The following is an 11,996-nucleotide window of genomic DNA, read 5'->3' as shown; positions in this document are numbered from 1 at the left end:
CGTAATCCTAGTTTTCAGGATATGCTTTCAGCATAATCCTGAAAACTAGGACTATGCTTTCACCTAGTTTAAAGGTGAAAGCATAATCACTTGTCTCAAAAAACTTGGCATTTTCAAAACTTTCGTCTCCATGACAGCAAATTTTGTCACCAGAGCGATCATTACAGACTTTCTTAATGACTTAAATAAAATACCAACGCCATAAAAAGAACAAGTTGCACTTCAATCTAGATTTTATATATATTTAATAGATAAATTTAGATAAATTTAGCTCTCTTCAAACGCATTAGAAAGTGTAGAAGCTAGTATTTTAGACGAACAGAACAGACAATTATGTAGATATATGCTCTAGATGGCAATTCCTTCCTCATGAAAAAAGCAAGTTATTGCATGAGTCAAGTTTTAAATCTCAAATCGAGTTTACACCGTATAAAACCTTTTAATTGTAACATAAATGATTGGTTTATTTTGAATAAATTTTGGCGCACTGCCTTAACTTGACTACAGCCCAAAAATACTGACAGAAAATCGCCACAAGGTGTGCAACGGTCACACAACTAGCATTGATCATGTGACGTTTGTTTGTTCGTTTGGCTATTTCAGTTTGTGTACGTTTGATAAGAGTGAGTTACAAATAAGTGTTTCGATCAAACTAAACAGGTAAATTATAATTAAACTATTTATTATAATAAATAACTGATAATTTAATTATTTATTATGTTCTCAGCAATACGTAGTTATTACAGAAAACTAAAATAACTCTAAAATTTAAGATGGAAATAAAGCGAAATTTTTGTGCACGTCTGTTATAGATAAAATTACTGTGTAAAGTAGTTACTCAAATGTTTTGGAAGTGCAGTATGCCATGCGCAGATTACGAAATGCATTATTTGTAGGTATGAACGCTTTAGATGGGACAGGGTCATCTTAATATTTTTTCCCACTTGCTACTCCCCCCCTCTGAATGCCCTTTTTTTTATCGCATGGGTTATAAAGACTCCAAATACTTCGTCAAGTTTGAGTTTAATATATTTCTGCAACTGTGCAATCACTACAAGAATGCTTTAATGGATGTCACATTTTCTTTCTTCTTATTTTTTTCCCTCTCAATCACGTCACGCAAATGGGCGGCACTCAAGCTTCACACGATTCTTAAGTAGGGCTGTGTTGTTGCACGTGTAGTTTAGCCCCACCCTCTAGTCTACATGATGGGTGGAGTAAACGCTTTTGTGAAGCTATTGGTTAAATGCCAATTTACAAAGAATATTATCATGCAAAAAGTTGGAAGTAAAATAGGGATGTCTACTGAAGGAAGACGAATAGAAAGAAATTTCAAGTTAGATGGTATTTTTATTTCATTGTGTCTTCTTTGTAATACTAAAAAAAAAAAAAAAAAAAAAAAACTGTTGCAAATATACCAGATTTAATTATTATTAAGGTTAAAATTCTTTTCAACCAAGTAGACATGTTACGCTAAGAAACCAAAAGTTGAAGTGAAAAATTACGTATATCGAACCAATCCGGTCGTTAACAATGTCCCTATTTTCATTTTCAAATGATAATGATACAAATATTCTCTCCCCCCCCCCTCCATTAGCATGTTTTTTTTTTTTAATATTAGATTCTTTCTTCCTCCCTTTAATATTGGAATTTCTTAAAAGTGGAACAGCGATCATGTGGTACTCAAACAAATATTTATTATTCTCTGCGGTCTTATATCCAAACGCAGTGAAACCTGCGCAAAACGTTTAGATAATAATACAAGCTTAAGATAGTTCAGATATTAAAATTCACAGTATTCTCCTGAATATTTAATTTGGCTTTTGCTAGCTTGGTTTAACTTTTTATCCGTGAGATGTACTATCGTCATTATACTAGCCAATGAAACTCATCTATAAATAACGTTATTTTAACTTGCTGTTTCTATGAAATGAAATAATTATTTATTTTAATACCTTCGGCTTATTGATTTATCCAAAGGACGTTTGATGTGTTATCCAAAGTGCATTGAAGTTAATCAAAGTGGGAAGAATGAAATCAATTTGGAGTAGTACAGCTTAAAGTAAAATGTCTTATATGTTTTATGTTTGCTACATTTAGATGTTCATTGCATGCCGGTGCTTCTGCGTTGTTTATTGTAATTAAATGTTTTTCTCGTAGGAAATACCTGCTGGGAAATATTCAGTTGCTTGAAATGATGAAAAAAAAAAAAAATTAGAGCAATAGTCAACAAAAATGATATTGATATTTTACAGGATGATTTAAATAGACTGGCAGTATGAACAAAGGAGAACGGATACCAGTTTAATATGTGGCAAAGTGTAAGGTTATGCATTTTGGAGTGCAAAGATTGCCAGCTGTGTACCATATGGATGGGACTGTACTCCAGCAACTTGATGAAGCCAGGGATTTAGGAGTGCTGGTGGATAGGGAGTTGAAATTTTCTATTGAGAAACACCCTGACATGCAGAGATAAGGTTATTATTCCTCTTTATAAGGCTTTGATAAGGTCTCATCTGGATTATTGTGCGCAGATTTGGTTGCCTGGGTTTCTTGGAGATGTGGATGAGGTAGAACGGATTCAAGGCAAGTAACTAAGATGGTGGGAATACTATATGATGCTCTTTATGGGTTACAGAAGCTGGTTGATCGGCTGGTAAGAGGAGATATGATAGAGACATAAGTTGCTTTGGGGGGGGGGGGTTACAGGATTAATGTGGGCGAAAAATTCAGTACATGAATAATGCGAAGAAAACTAGAGATCATCCATGTAAATTGAGTAAGAGTGTGTTAGCAAGGGAATGAAGACTAGATTTTTTGCTTGGAGAGTGGTGAATGAGTGGAAAGGATTGTCAGAGTCAGTTGCGTGTCTTCGTCGGTAAATGATTTCCAAGTAAAATATGACAGATATTGTACGGGGATTGACAATTGTTGATTTATGTTTTTAAAATGAACCTCCTACGATGAGTCTACAGCCTCCACGGAGGTGCCTGTACAATAACAATCATAACTTATATTCTGTGTTTTAGAATAAGAATTTGCTTAACACACCAGTCTTATAAACTATTGTCGCTCGGATAAGGTTCTGAAAATTCACAAATTAAACCCCGATAGATTTTCTCCGGAATCAAATACAGCTGAGTTAATAAAACAATATTCTTACATTTGAGCCAAGTACAGTCCCTTTTTGGTGGGCATTTTTTTGAAATACTCTAGTCCACCACTATGAGTTATTCAGAGATACTAATATTGCTAGTTTCATGTGAATCCTATCCACGAAAAGCTGTTGGCCTTATAGATATCCTTCTTTCCCTTTTCTAGCATGGAAAAAACTGTCTTGATGGTTAAAATCATGTTCATAATAATAAACATTGCTTCTCGAATGTTATTTTGTATGGGTGTAACTAGAAGTGTTCTGTCGCGTTAATAATTTAAAAACAATAATAATAATAAAAACATCATTAAGAGTAAGGAGTAATTGAATTGAAAAGGTCATGTGGTATAAAAATCTTGTTTTTTCATCGTATGACCTCTGTTTTTACTTCATATTTTTGTGTAAATATTCCGTCGGAACATCCTGCATGGAATCAAGAAATCAAGTTGTCTTGGCTAACACCTAATTTCTTTATGTAGCTGCCTACATAGATGAGAACTAACTATAGGCTTGAGTTATCAAGCATAAAGATGTCAGTTCACATTTTCAGTGATAGGTTAATGGTGGCTTTTCACTATCTTCAGACCCCTTTCCACTAGGAGAGGGGGGGGGGCGGAAGGAGGTAGTTCCCGGACTTCCGTTCTTGGCCTACAGAAGAACATGAAGAGTCAGCCGCTAGTCAACCAGAACACCTGGATGTTACACTACTCTGAGCCTGAAATAGTACAAACCCGGTAACCTTGAGGGAAAAAATATTCATCGCAGTAATTATAAGATTCTGTATGGATTTGCCCAAGTTGAGGTTTCTCGAAACAATTAAAAAAAAATGAACATTCATGAGGAAGTTGTTAAGGCGATCCATCCTTGAAAAGGTCACGGTTGTGGGTGGTGACATTTTGCGACTATTAAAAGAAATATCGCTAGAATCTAATCTCTTTTTTTTATCAGAAAAGGAACACTTTTGTTGTTTTGACAGTTATAACAGCTAAGTAATTCTATAATTGAAGTTCTCTGAGAATTTTAAATACATTACGTTTTTGTCTTTTAAAAACTCGGTAATTATTTCACTTCGGGTAATGATTCTTATTAAATGGATTTTTAAGCTGAAGCTAATGTCACTATTTAAACCTGTTCAGTCGTTGAGCTGCGCTATAATGTTAAATATAAATGACTCTATAAATGTGCCTCACATTTGGTACTAGCACAAAAAAAGATTATTTAGTGTCATTATGAATTAATTAATTTTTACAGATCGAAAATTTAAATCTGAACAAATCACAGCCATTCATCATGATTCATTTACTTTAAAATTTTTCTCTTCTTCTTTATTTCGAGTTGATGTTGAAATAATTCATTTGATATATCTTGTAGTCTTTGCATTACGCTTAGACACAATTCTTTGTTCGTTAGTTTAAATTTATTTTATTTTAAAAAAGTAGCCCCGGGGTTCCCAACACATTGAAATAAAAAAATGTTAAAAATTTCCCATTCAGAAATTTATGGTAGAGCGGGCTTGTTACCACTTAGCTACGAAAAGAGGAATCTGTTGTCATGGAAACATTCTCATCCATTTGACGTAACTGAAATATGTGTGACAGATAATAGTTTCTGCGCACGACGCTCTGAAATATCGCCGATTATTTTTATTCATTGACGATGTATGTACACAGACTAACACTTAATTGTGCAGGGATTTTTTTTTTTTTTTTTTTTTTTTTCAAAGTAAAATATATGATTATCGGGACAGACCTTACGGGATCACGGACGGAGAGTTGCCATGACACCAAAGATGCACCTATGGGTAGCATGAGCATCTTCCATGCGCATGAACATAATTTGTTTATTTAATGATGCATTAATAAATTTGTAGCATAAAAACTTTTTTCGTTTATTGAAGAAAAGTACGAAATATAAATACTTTACGGTAAGTTCGTTCACGACTTGTTTTTCTCGCTTTAAACTTCAGCCTGTTGTGTTCGTAATACATCAGTTCATTGCAAGATGGAGACAGATTTGTCCATCGATTTTTCTATCTGCCAACTAGTCTCTTTGTATCTGCTTTCCTGTTTCTTGCTAATTTAAGTGTGCTTTTGGAATCAGTTCTGTGATATGCTCGTTCCATTCTCTGATTTTTTTTTTAATTCACTCGTTCGTTCATAGGGTGTAACTGACATTCATAAATCTTTATTTTTAATTTTATCAAATTCTGTTTGATTTAATATTTAATGTTTCATTTTACATATTGTATTTATCTCTTGTGTTTTTGATGTTTCTGTTCTTGTTTGATACGCATAAACTAAATTGTTCGGACTGCTGATTTACGGATTTGTACTTTTGTTTTATTACATTTTTTCCCCCCATATGGCGGAAGTTAAAACATCTTGATGCTTTATTATCCTTCATGGACAGTTCTTTTACTTCGTGTTATATTTTTCACCGTTATTTTCAGGTATTTAAATTTCATTAGTTGTTTTCCAATATTTTTACATTTAGTTCAAATTTATTTACATCTTATTGGTTCTTTTGTAATTGCCACAACATTTGGGATTATGATATCCCACTCTACTTTGCTATTTCATTTTGAGATAGCTTACTAACCAAGCCCTTGATAACCGTGATTTCTTCTGAGCTGGCTTGGTTGGCTGAGTGGTTAGCATATCCGCTCTCTAGCCAAGAGGCTGCGGGTTCGAATCCCGCCGATGTTTGTGATTGTCCTACTAACCAAGTACCACATGTACTGCTGTGTCCTGACTCAGTATGACCTTTGATGTCTTTGCGCCATAAAAATCAAATGAAAAAAGAGAAAGAAAACTTCGAAGTTCTTCTGTTTTCCCCACGTCGCAGAATATTTAAATCTTTTAAGATGTTTATATTTTTAGAAAGGGAAAAAAAGTATTCAACCGTTACAAAATGTGTCAGAAAATCAAACTTCGAGTGAGCTTGATCTGAGTATGCAAAAAAAAAAAAAAAAAAAAAAAAGCGACTACACGTTATACGATTAGACCAGCTCTGCTACAGTTCTATGCAAGCAAAACGAACTGTTGCCATGGAAACGTAGCATCGCATCCATTGCAGTCACATAAACGTTTATTATGTAGAGATGTGTTGAAATCCAAGCGTGTTTTTTTTTTTTTTTTTTTTAATAAACTAAATTTTAGTAACGTGGTTTAAGTACGAAGACAGTAAGCGATCCGACGTGTGGCTGTGGAAGAAACTAGTAACAATGCAAGAAGGCAAAAGATTGTAGCATGCTAAATAGGCTGTGAATCCGTGGGTTTAACAACTTGATTGGTGCTCGACTGGAGGAATGCAAACTCCTCTTCCCTTTCCATTAGTTTGTTTCTTTCTTGGATTTCGTTTTCCTTCATTAGGCTTTCATATTTTGTTTACATCATCTGCAGTTTGTTTCGGATGCTGTTCCTTCACTCCAGAGTACTGGAGAGATGACCAATATTGGCAATGTGTGTAATCTCAATCTCTCTCTCTCTGTCCCTGGAAATCGCCTTGCTTTAATACACGCTCTAGTTACAGTATTGTACACCACTATGGTCATTTGGCGTGCGTTCTTTTATTTTTATACTTTGCACAGCTATACCCTGCGATGCCAAAAAATATTTGGACATTTTCCTCAAATACTGTGAAGAAGACAAAAACTAATGTACTTGAGGAAAATGTCCAAATATTTTTTGGCATCGCAGGGTATAGGTGTGACGAAATTCAAACATAGATCTTCACAGCAAAGTGGCGCTCGTTAAAGCCACGGTGGTGTGTGTAAATCCGCATATAACTTTTTGTGTTACTAGAAAAGTATATCATCATAAGATGTTTCGTGGAGTGCTAACTTAAAAACTCGAGACATCGCAGATAAAAATTTAGTTTTAGTATAAATCTCCATGTATTCGATGCTTGTTAACGAAATTGCATCCTGTCATCTTGGCTGTACTTAACTCGGCATACCTTCACCCAATCTTACGAGTTTAAGTCGAGGATCAAGTTCACTTGTATTGACTTTCTTGTGTGCTCGGCTTTTTAACTGAAGGTGAGTTAAGTGGTCTCATACGGATGTGGCAGGCAGGGATCCCCCCCCCCTCCCACGGAAGCGAATCTGTTTATAGGCAAACTGGCCTCATGCAGCAGTTAGCAGAAATAAAACGCTGTTCCCTACAGTCTTGGTTTCTTCGACCGTAATGCAAAACACATTGAACAGCTTGGCGATGTGGAATAAAAAGAAAAAAGGTTTGGGGAAGTTTTATGTGGTTCCCATCCGTGGGTGGGCTAAGGATTTCTTTTCTATGTTATCACTTTATATATATATATATATTTTTTTTTTTGTATTTGTGTTTATTTTTTTACATCCGAACTCTGCTCTAGTTTTGGTGAAGTTTGCTCGCAAATGAGGAGAGAAAAGAGATTAAATTATGTGAATTCGATCAGAATAGCGGGAAAGAAAAGATTTATTTGGAATGTCCAAAGGTGAAAAATCATGGACCTGTTTAATAATTTCAATATTATTAAAATTGAGTAAAACCGTAGTCCATGCAACTTCTGTCAAGCATAATAATAATAAATTAAGAGAGTCGTCCAGAAAGTACATATAAAACATTTATTAAAAGAAATTTGTTTTTCAATCTACGCAACATCAACAACCATTCAGTGGTGGCCAAGTTTTTATGCATAAGGAAATGTAATCTGCTGGGTTTCAGGATAATTACTCTTTGAATTAGAATCAAAGATGTATTTTAGCTCTTATTTTAACAATATTTATTGCTTAATTTATCATATTAAACTAGGTAATGTTGGGATTACCTAACAGTCTTTATAATCATCTCAATCCTGGGTCGAAAGCAGTCCAAGATTTGGCGGCTGGTCGATTAGCAGGGATATGGAAACTCGACTAAGAATTAACAAAAACTGCTTTTATTGCAAGTGAACCATTTGGCTGTAAATACTGCTTCGGTTTCAGCCAACAAAAAGTATTAATTGGTTATATAATTTTTCATAATCAGAACAATAATTTGTCATGTTACTAAATGTTATTGTATCGAGATGCCGAATTTAATTTTTTATTTTTATTTATAAATTAATGTTTGTCAGTCCAAGCTATACCGCGGCCAGGATACAAGTCCAGTATTTTTGTTTAACTGCATGCATTCCGCTGATTAATTTGCCAGTGTTCCAGATGAAAAATTCAAGTTTCGCCGAGAAAAATCCTACCACACATGACACTGACTAACGCGCCTTTACTTGAAAAGCCCTTATAAGGGTTATAACGACGTCTTAGACTGGATTCGAACTAGGGTTTTTCCAACTAAAGGCGCTGTTGTTCTGAAGACGAGCGTCTTGTATTTATGTGTCCTCTAGCTCCTTGTTCTTCACCCTGTGGTCCGCGGAAATTTCCTGATAGTCCGCCAAAAATTTCTTCGTCTCTCAGAAACAACGCTCCAGCCACGTATATCAAGAAATTGTAGTAATTTTATAACATTGGATTTAATAAATAAAATACTATCTATATTGGTTTATATTTCTGTCTTAGCCGGTCCGCGAAATATTTCTCCTATTTTCTCGGTCCGCAGGTGTAAAAAGGTTGAAGAACGCTTTTTTCTCCCCTAACCATCGGTAAAGCTGATGGTTAGGGGAGAAAAAACAAAAGAAAACATGGCTGTTCCGAATCCCGTCTACTAAGACGAAGAGACGTCTCAGCTGACGCTCATTTAGCTGGTCTGATACGAATTCAAGGATATAATATAGCTGCGACATAGCTTTAACTATTTCGCAGCTATATTAATTCTAACCAAACAATTATTTATAAACATTCTCTTCTGTGGTCCCAGCTTGCACGAAATATGTGGACGGCGCTTTCAGTTGGTGGAAAATAAATTTCTAAAAAATACAATATCTATGTGAAATTCTAGTGCTGAATTAAAAAAGAAATGGCAGGTTAGGCGCACCGAAGCTCTAGTATAATAATAAGAAATTTTCATTTTATTCCGTTCAGTTCAGTACCTATCACCAAACGGATCTGTTGTCCCTCGCAAGCGCATCTTCATGCTAAAGATAAAAACCAACAATACAGGCTTTTTTTCTTGATCTTAAAGTTAATTTCAAGGTCAAAATATATCTGTGGGGATCTCAATAATTAAAGCTACAATGTCGTCATCTTCTGATGAAACTACAATAGCTCAGTCAAAAGATGACATTTGAAATCTTCATTTCAGGTTTTCTCCTCGCTAGTTCAGCCAGTGAGACTAGTCGGTTCGGTGAGTTTCGAGATGGACTGTAAAAGGGTGTTGGTTAGCAGTGGTTCTTGTTTCAATGAGAGCGGAGGAACAGTAGTGGCCAATTTAGCAGAAACGTTGTTTTTGCCTTGTGCCTTCTCTCTGTGAGAGAAGGATCAGTTGCCCTCTTCTGGATAGAAGCAAGCAATCTTAGAAAGGATTTTGGTGCACCACCCCAGATATGGGAGCAATATTCCATGGCTGGGCGGATTTGGGATTTATCAAGAGTTAGCAGCTGTGAAGGTGTGAAGTCGTGTCTTGTGCGAAAAAGTACACCAAGTGTTTTTGGCGGCTGCAGAAGCTAACAGTTGAAATATGGTTGTGCGGAAAGATCGGAGGTGCAAGTCAGTCCGAGTAGAGAAATCTGATCGTGTTTGGATATCTCAGCATGGCTGAAGGTAAGAGAGAGGGAGGGATGCGAGCTCTTTCTTGTGAGAGATCAAACACAACTGAGTTTTGGTGGCATTGAAGTTTACAGGGTGTTCTTGCCCCACTGGGCTATAACTAGGAGATCTGACTTCAGGTCCCTCGTGGTAGATCTTGAGGATTCTAATACTTGAGCACTAACAGGTTTGTGAAATGAAAAGGAGGAATGGAGTTTATTGTTGTCAGCAAAGCTATGGATAGAATTAGAAGTATGAGAACATGTTATTTATATAGAAGAAGAAGAGAGTGGGTGAAAGAACAGAACCCTGGGATACTCTTGTATTCGTGGGAGAAATCTGAGGATAGTAAGCTGCCCACCATGACACGTAGTGACATGGTGGGCAGCTTACTATCCTCAGATGGGGAAGGCAGACCATAGGATGACAATTTGGTGAGTAGGTTCCTGTGCCAAACCTGATCAAATGCCTTTGCAATTTCGTGGGCAACCACGTGAGTTTCTCCATGGCCTGAGTCCATAGAAGATCAGCTGTAGATCGCGAGTGGCGGAATCCATATTGCTGGTCACTGATTGGTTGGTATGTCTCTAGATGGTTCAAGAGTTGACCATTGATGACCATAATTTTTGAGAGAACAGAAGTGAGGGCAATTGAACGGTAGTTCGTTGATTGACTTTTATCACCTTTCTTTGGGATGAACTGGATGTGGATCTGTTTCCACCTTATCGGGTAGATACCAGTTGAATAGGATAGACTGAAGAGGCGATACAGGTACGTGTTAGTTATGGGACACAATTTTTAACTCAACAGGTGGAACACCATCAGAACCACTATGGGAGACATGAAGGGAGCCATTCTTTGTGAAGTGGAGGAAACTTTTCCCAAGTCATCAATGTAGATGACCAAATTGGAAAGAAAGTGTGATGCAAGTAAGTTTGCCTTGTCTTTTGGTGAGGGGACTACAGAACCATCTGGATGTGTGTGTGTGAGAGTGGTGGAACCTGGGCAGGCAGAAGTTGCGCCCAATGGCCTTGGCAAGGGACCAGAAGGAGCACCTGCCATTTGGGAAGGAGGCGAGTTTACAGCATTTGGCCCTTCAAAGTCTAACTTGGACTTGATGATTCTTTTGCAACTGCTGTGGGCTGCAGTACAGGCAGAGAAGGCAGCTGTAGTTTTGGTCTTGAGCCAATTGTGGTAAGCAGAGGTTTTTTCTTTTACAGCATTGGCACACATTTTTGAGAACCAAATCTTGGATGGTGGCTGAGAATTTGAAGTGGAATAGGAGATGAAAGCATTAATTCCTGTGAGGATGATTTTTGTTATTCGGTGTGATCAGGTGTTTGGATTGAAGCAGTAGTCGGACCATGAGAAATAGAAGTCACGGAGGTCCTCCCATTTGGTACTCTTGTCGTACCAAAGGACACGAAACTGTAAACTTGTTAGTGAAGGTTGTTCTGTGGCAAAAGAGACTTGTATGAGGTTGTGGTCCGAGTTCCCAAGAGGAGAACCGACAACCACATTATACCTGGAAGGAGAGCTTGTCAGGAAAAGGTCAAGTGTGTTGGCAAATTGGAGGGGGGGGGGTTTGTCTGGTATTCTGGTGAGAAGATTGGTGATCTGAGATAGGTCATTGCTGATGGCAAACACCTCAGCATCCTTACTTGCTTGGTCGGTGAAACTGGAGGAGGGGGGGGCTAATATCAGTTATGGACATTGAAGTCCCCAAGAAGGATGACCTCACTATTGGGGTACTTGGACTGCATAAAGTCGAGCTTTAGAGAAAGTTGAAGAGGTCAGAGTGGTTGATGGAGTTTGGAGAGTGATGGGGGGGGGGAGTATATGAAAAGAGCGGGTTCATTTGGTAGAGGAATTTTTAAGGAGCTGCAGTCTCTTGCTGCATGGTATGTCGGTTCTCGCGAATGCACAAGTGCCACCCTTGTGGCGTTAAGAGCTGTGCTATGTGTAGTTTGGGCATTCGAGTTGTACATTGGCTGTTGAGGTTGCCAGTTCGAGTTCTGAAAGGAATAGTAGTTCTCGTTTAGATGACTGTAGGTGGTGGTGTACATCATTTATATTGGTGTTTAGGCCACGAATGTTGAAATGGATGTGGAAACTTTTTTTGTTTGTTTGTTTGTTAGAATTGGGGTTGGTGGATGGTTCGGTTCGGTTGGATTCCTATTGTTT

General features: G+C 37.1%; 1 long non-coding RNA gene across 1 annotated transcript in view; it reads left to right on the top strand.

Moving 5' to 3' along the window:
* The first annotated feature begins 633 nt into the window (after positions 1 to 633).
* Positions 634 to 11,996, top strand: part of LOC150095735 (uncharacterized) — a 207,848-nt gene continuing 196,485 nt past the window's right edge. Inside the window, exon 1 of the long non-coding RNA XR_016550054.1 lies at positions 634 to 660. This is a non-coding gene — a long non-coding RNA (uncharacterized LOC150095735). The remainder of the gene's footprint in view (positions 661 to 11,996) is intronic.

The sequence above is a fragment of the Typopeltis vanoorti genome, chromosome 20, assembly GCF_054136105.1.
Source record: "Typopeltis vanoorti isolate ZY-2024b chromosome 20, IOZ_Tvanoo_1.0, whole genome shotgun sequence".
NCBI classification, from domain to species: domain Eukaryota; kingdom Metazoa; phylum Arthropoda; class Arachnida; order Uropygi; family Thelyphonidae; genus Typopeltis; species Typopeltis vanoorti.
The sequence above is the reverse complement of the archived record's forward strand: the minus strand, read 5'-3'. Positions and strand labels throughout refer to the sequence as shown.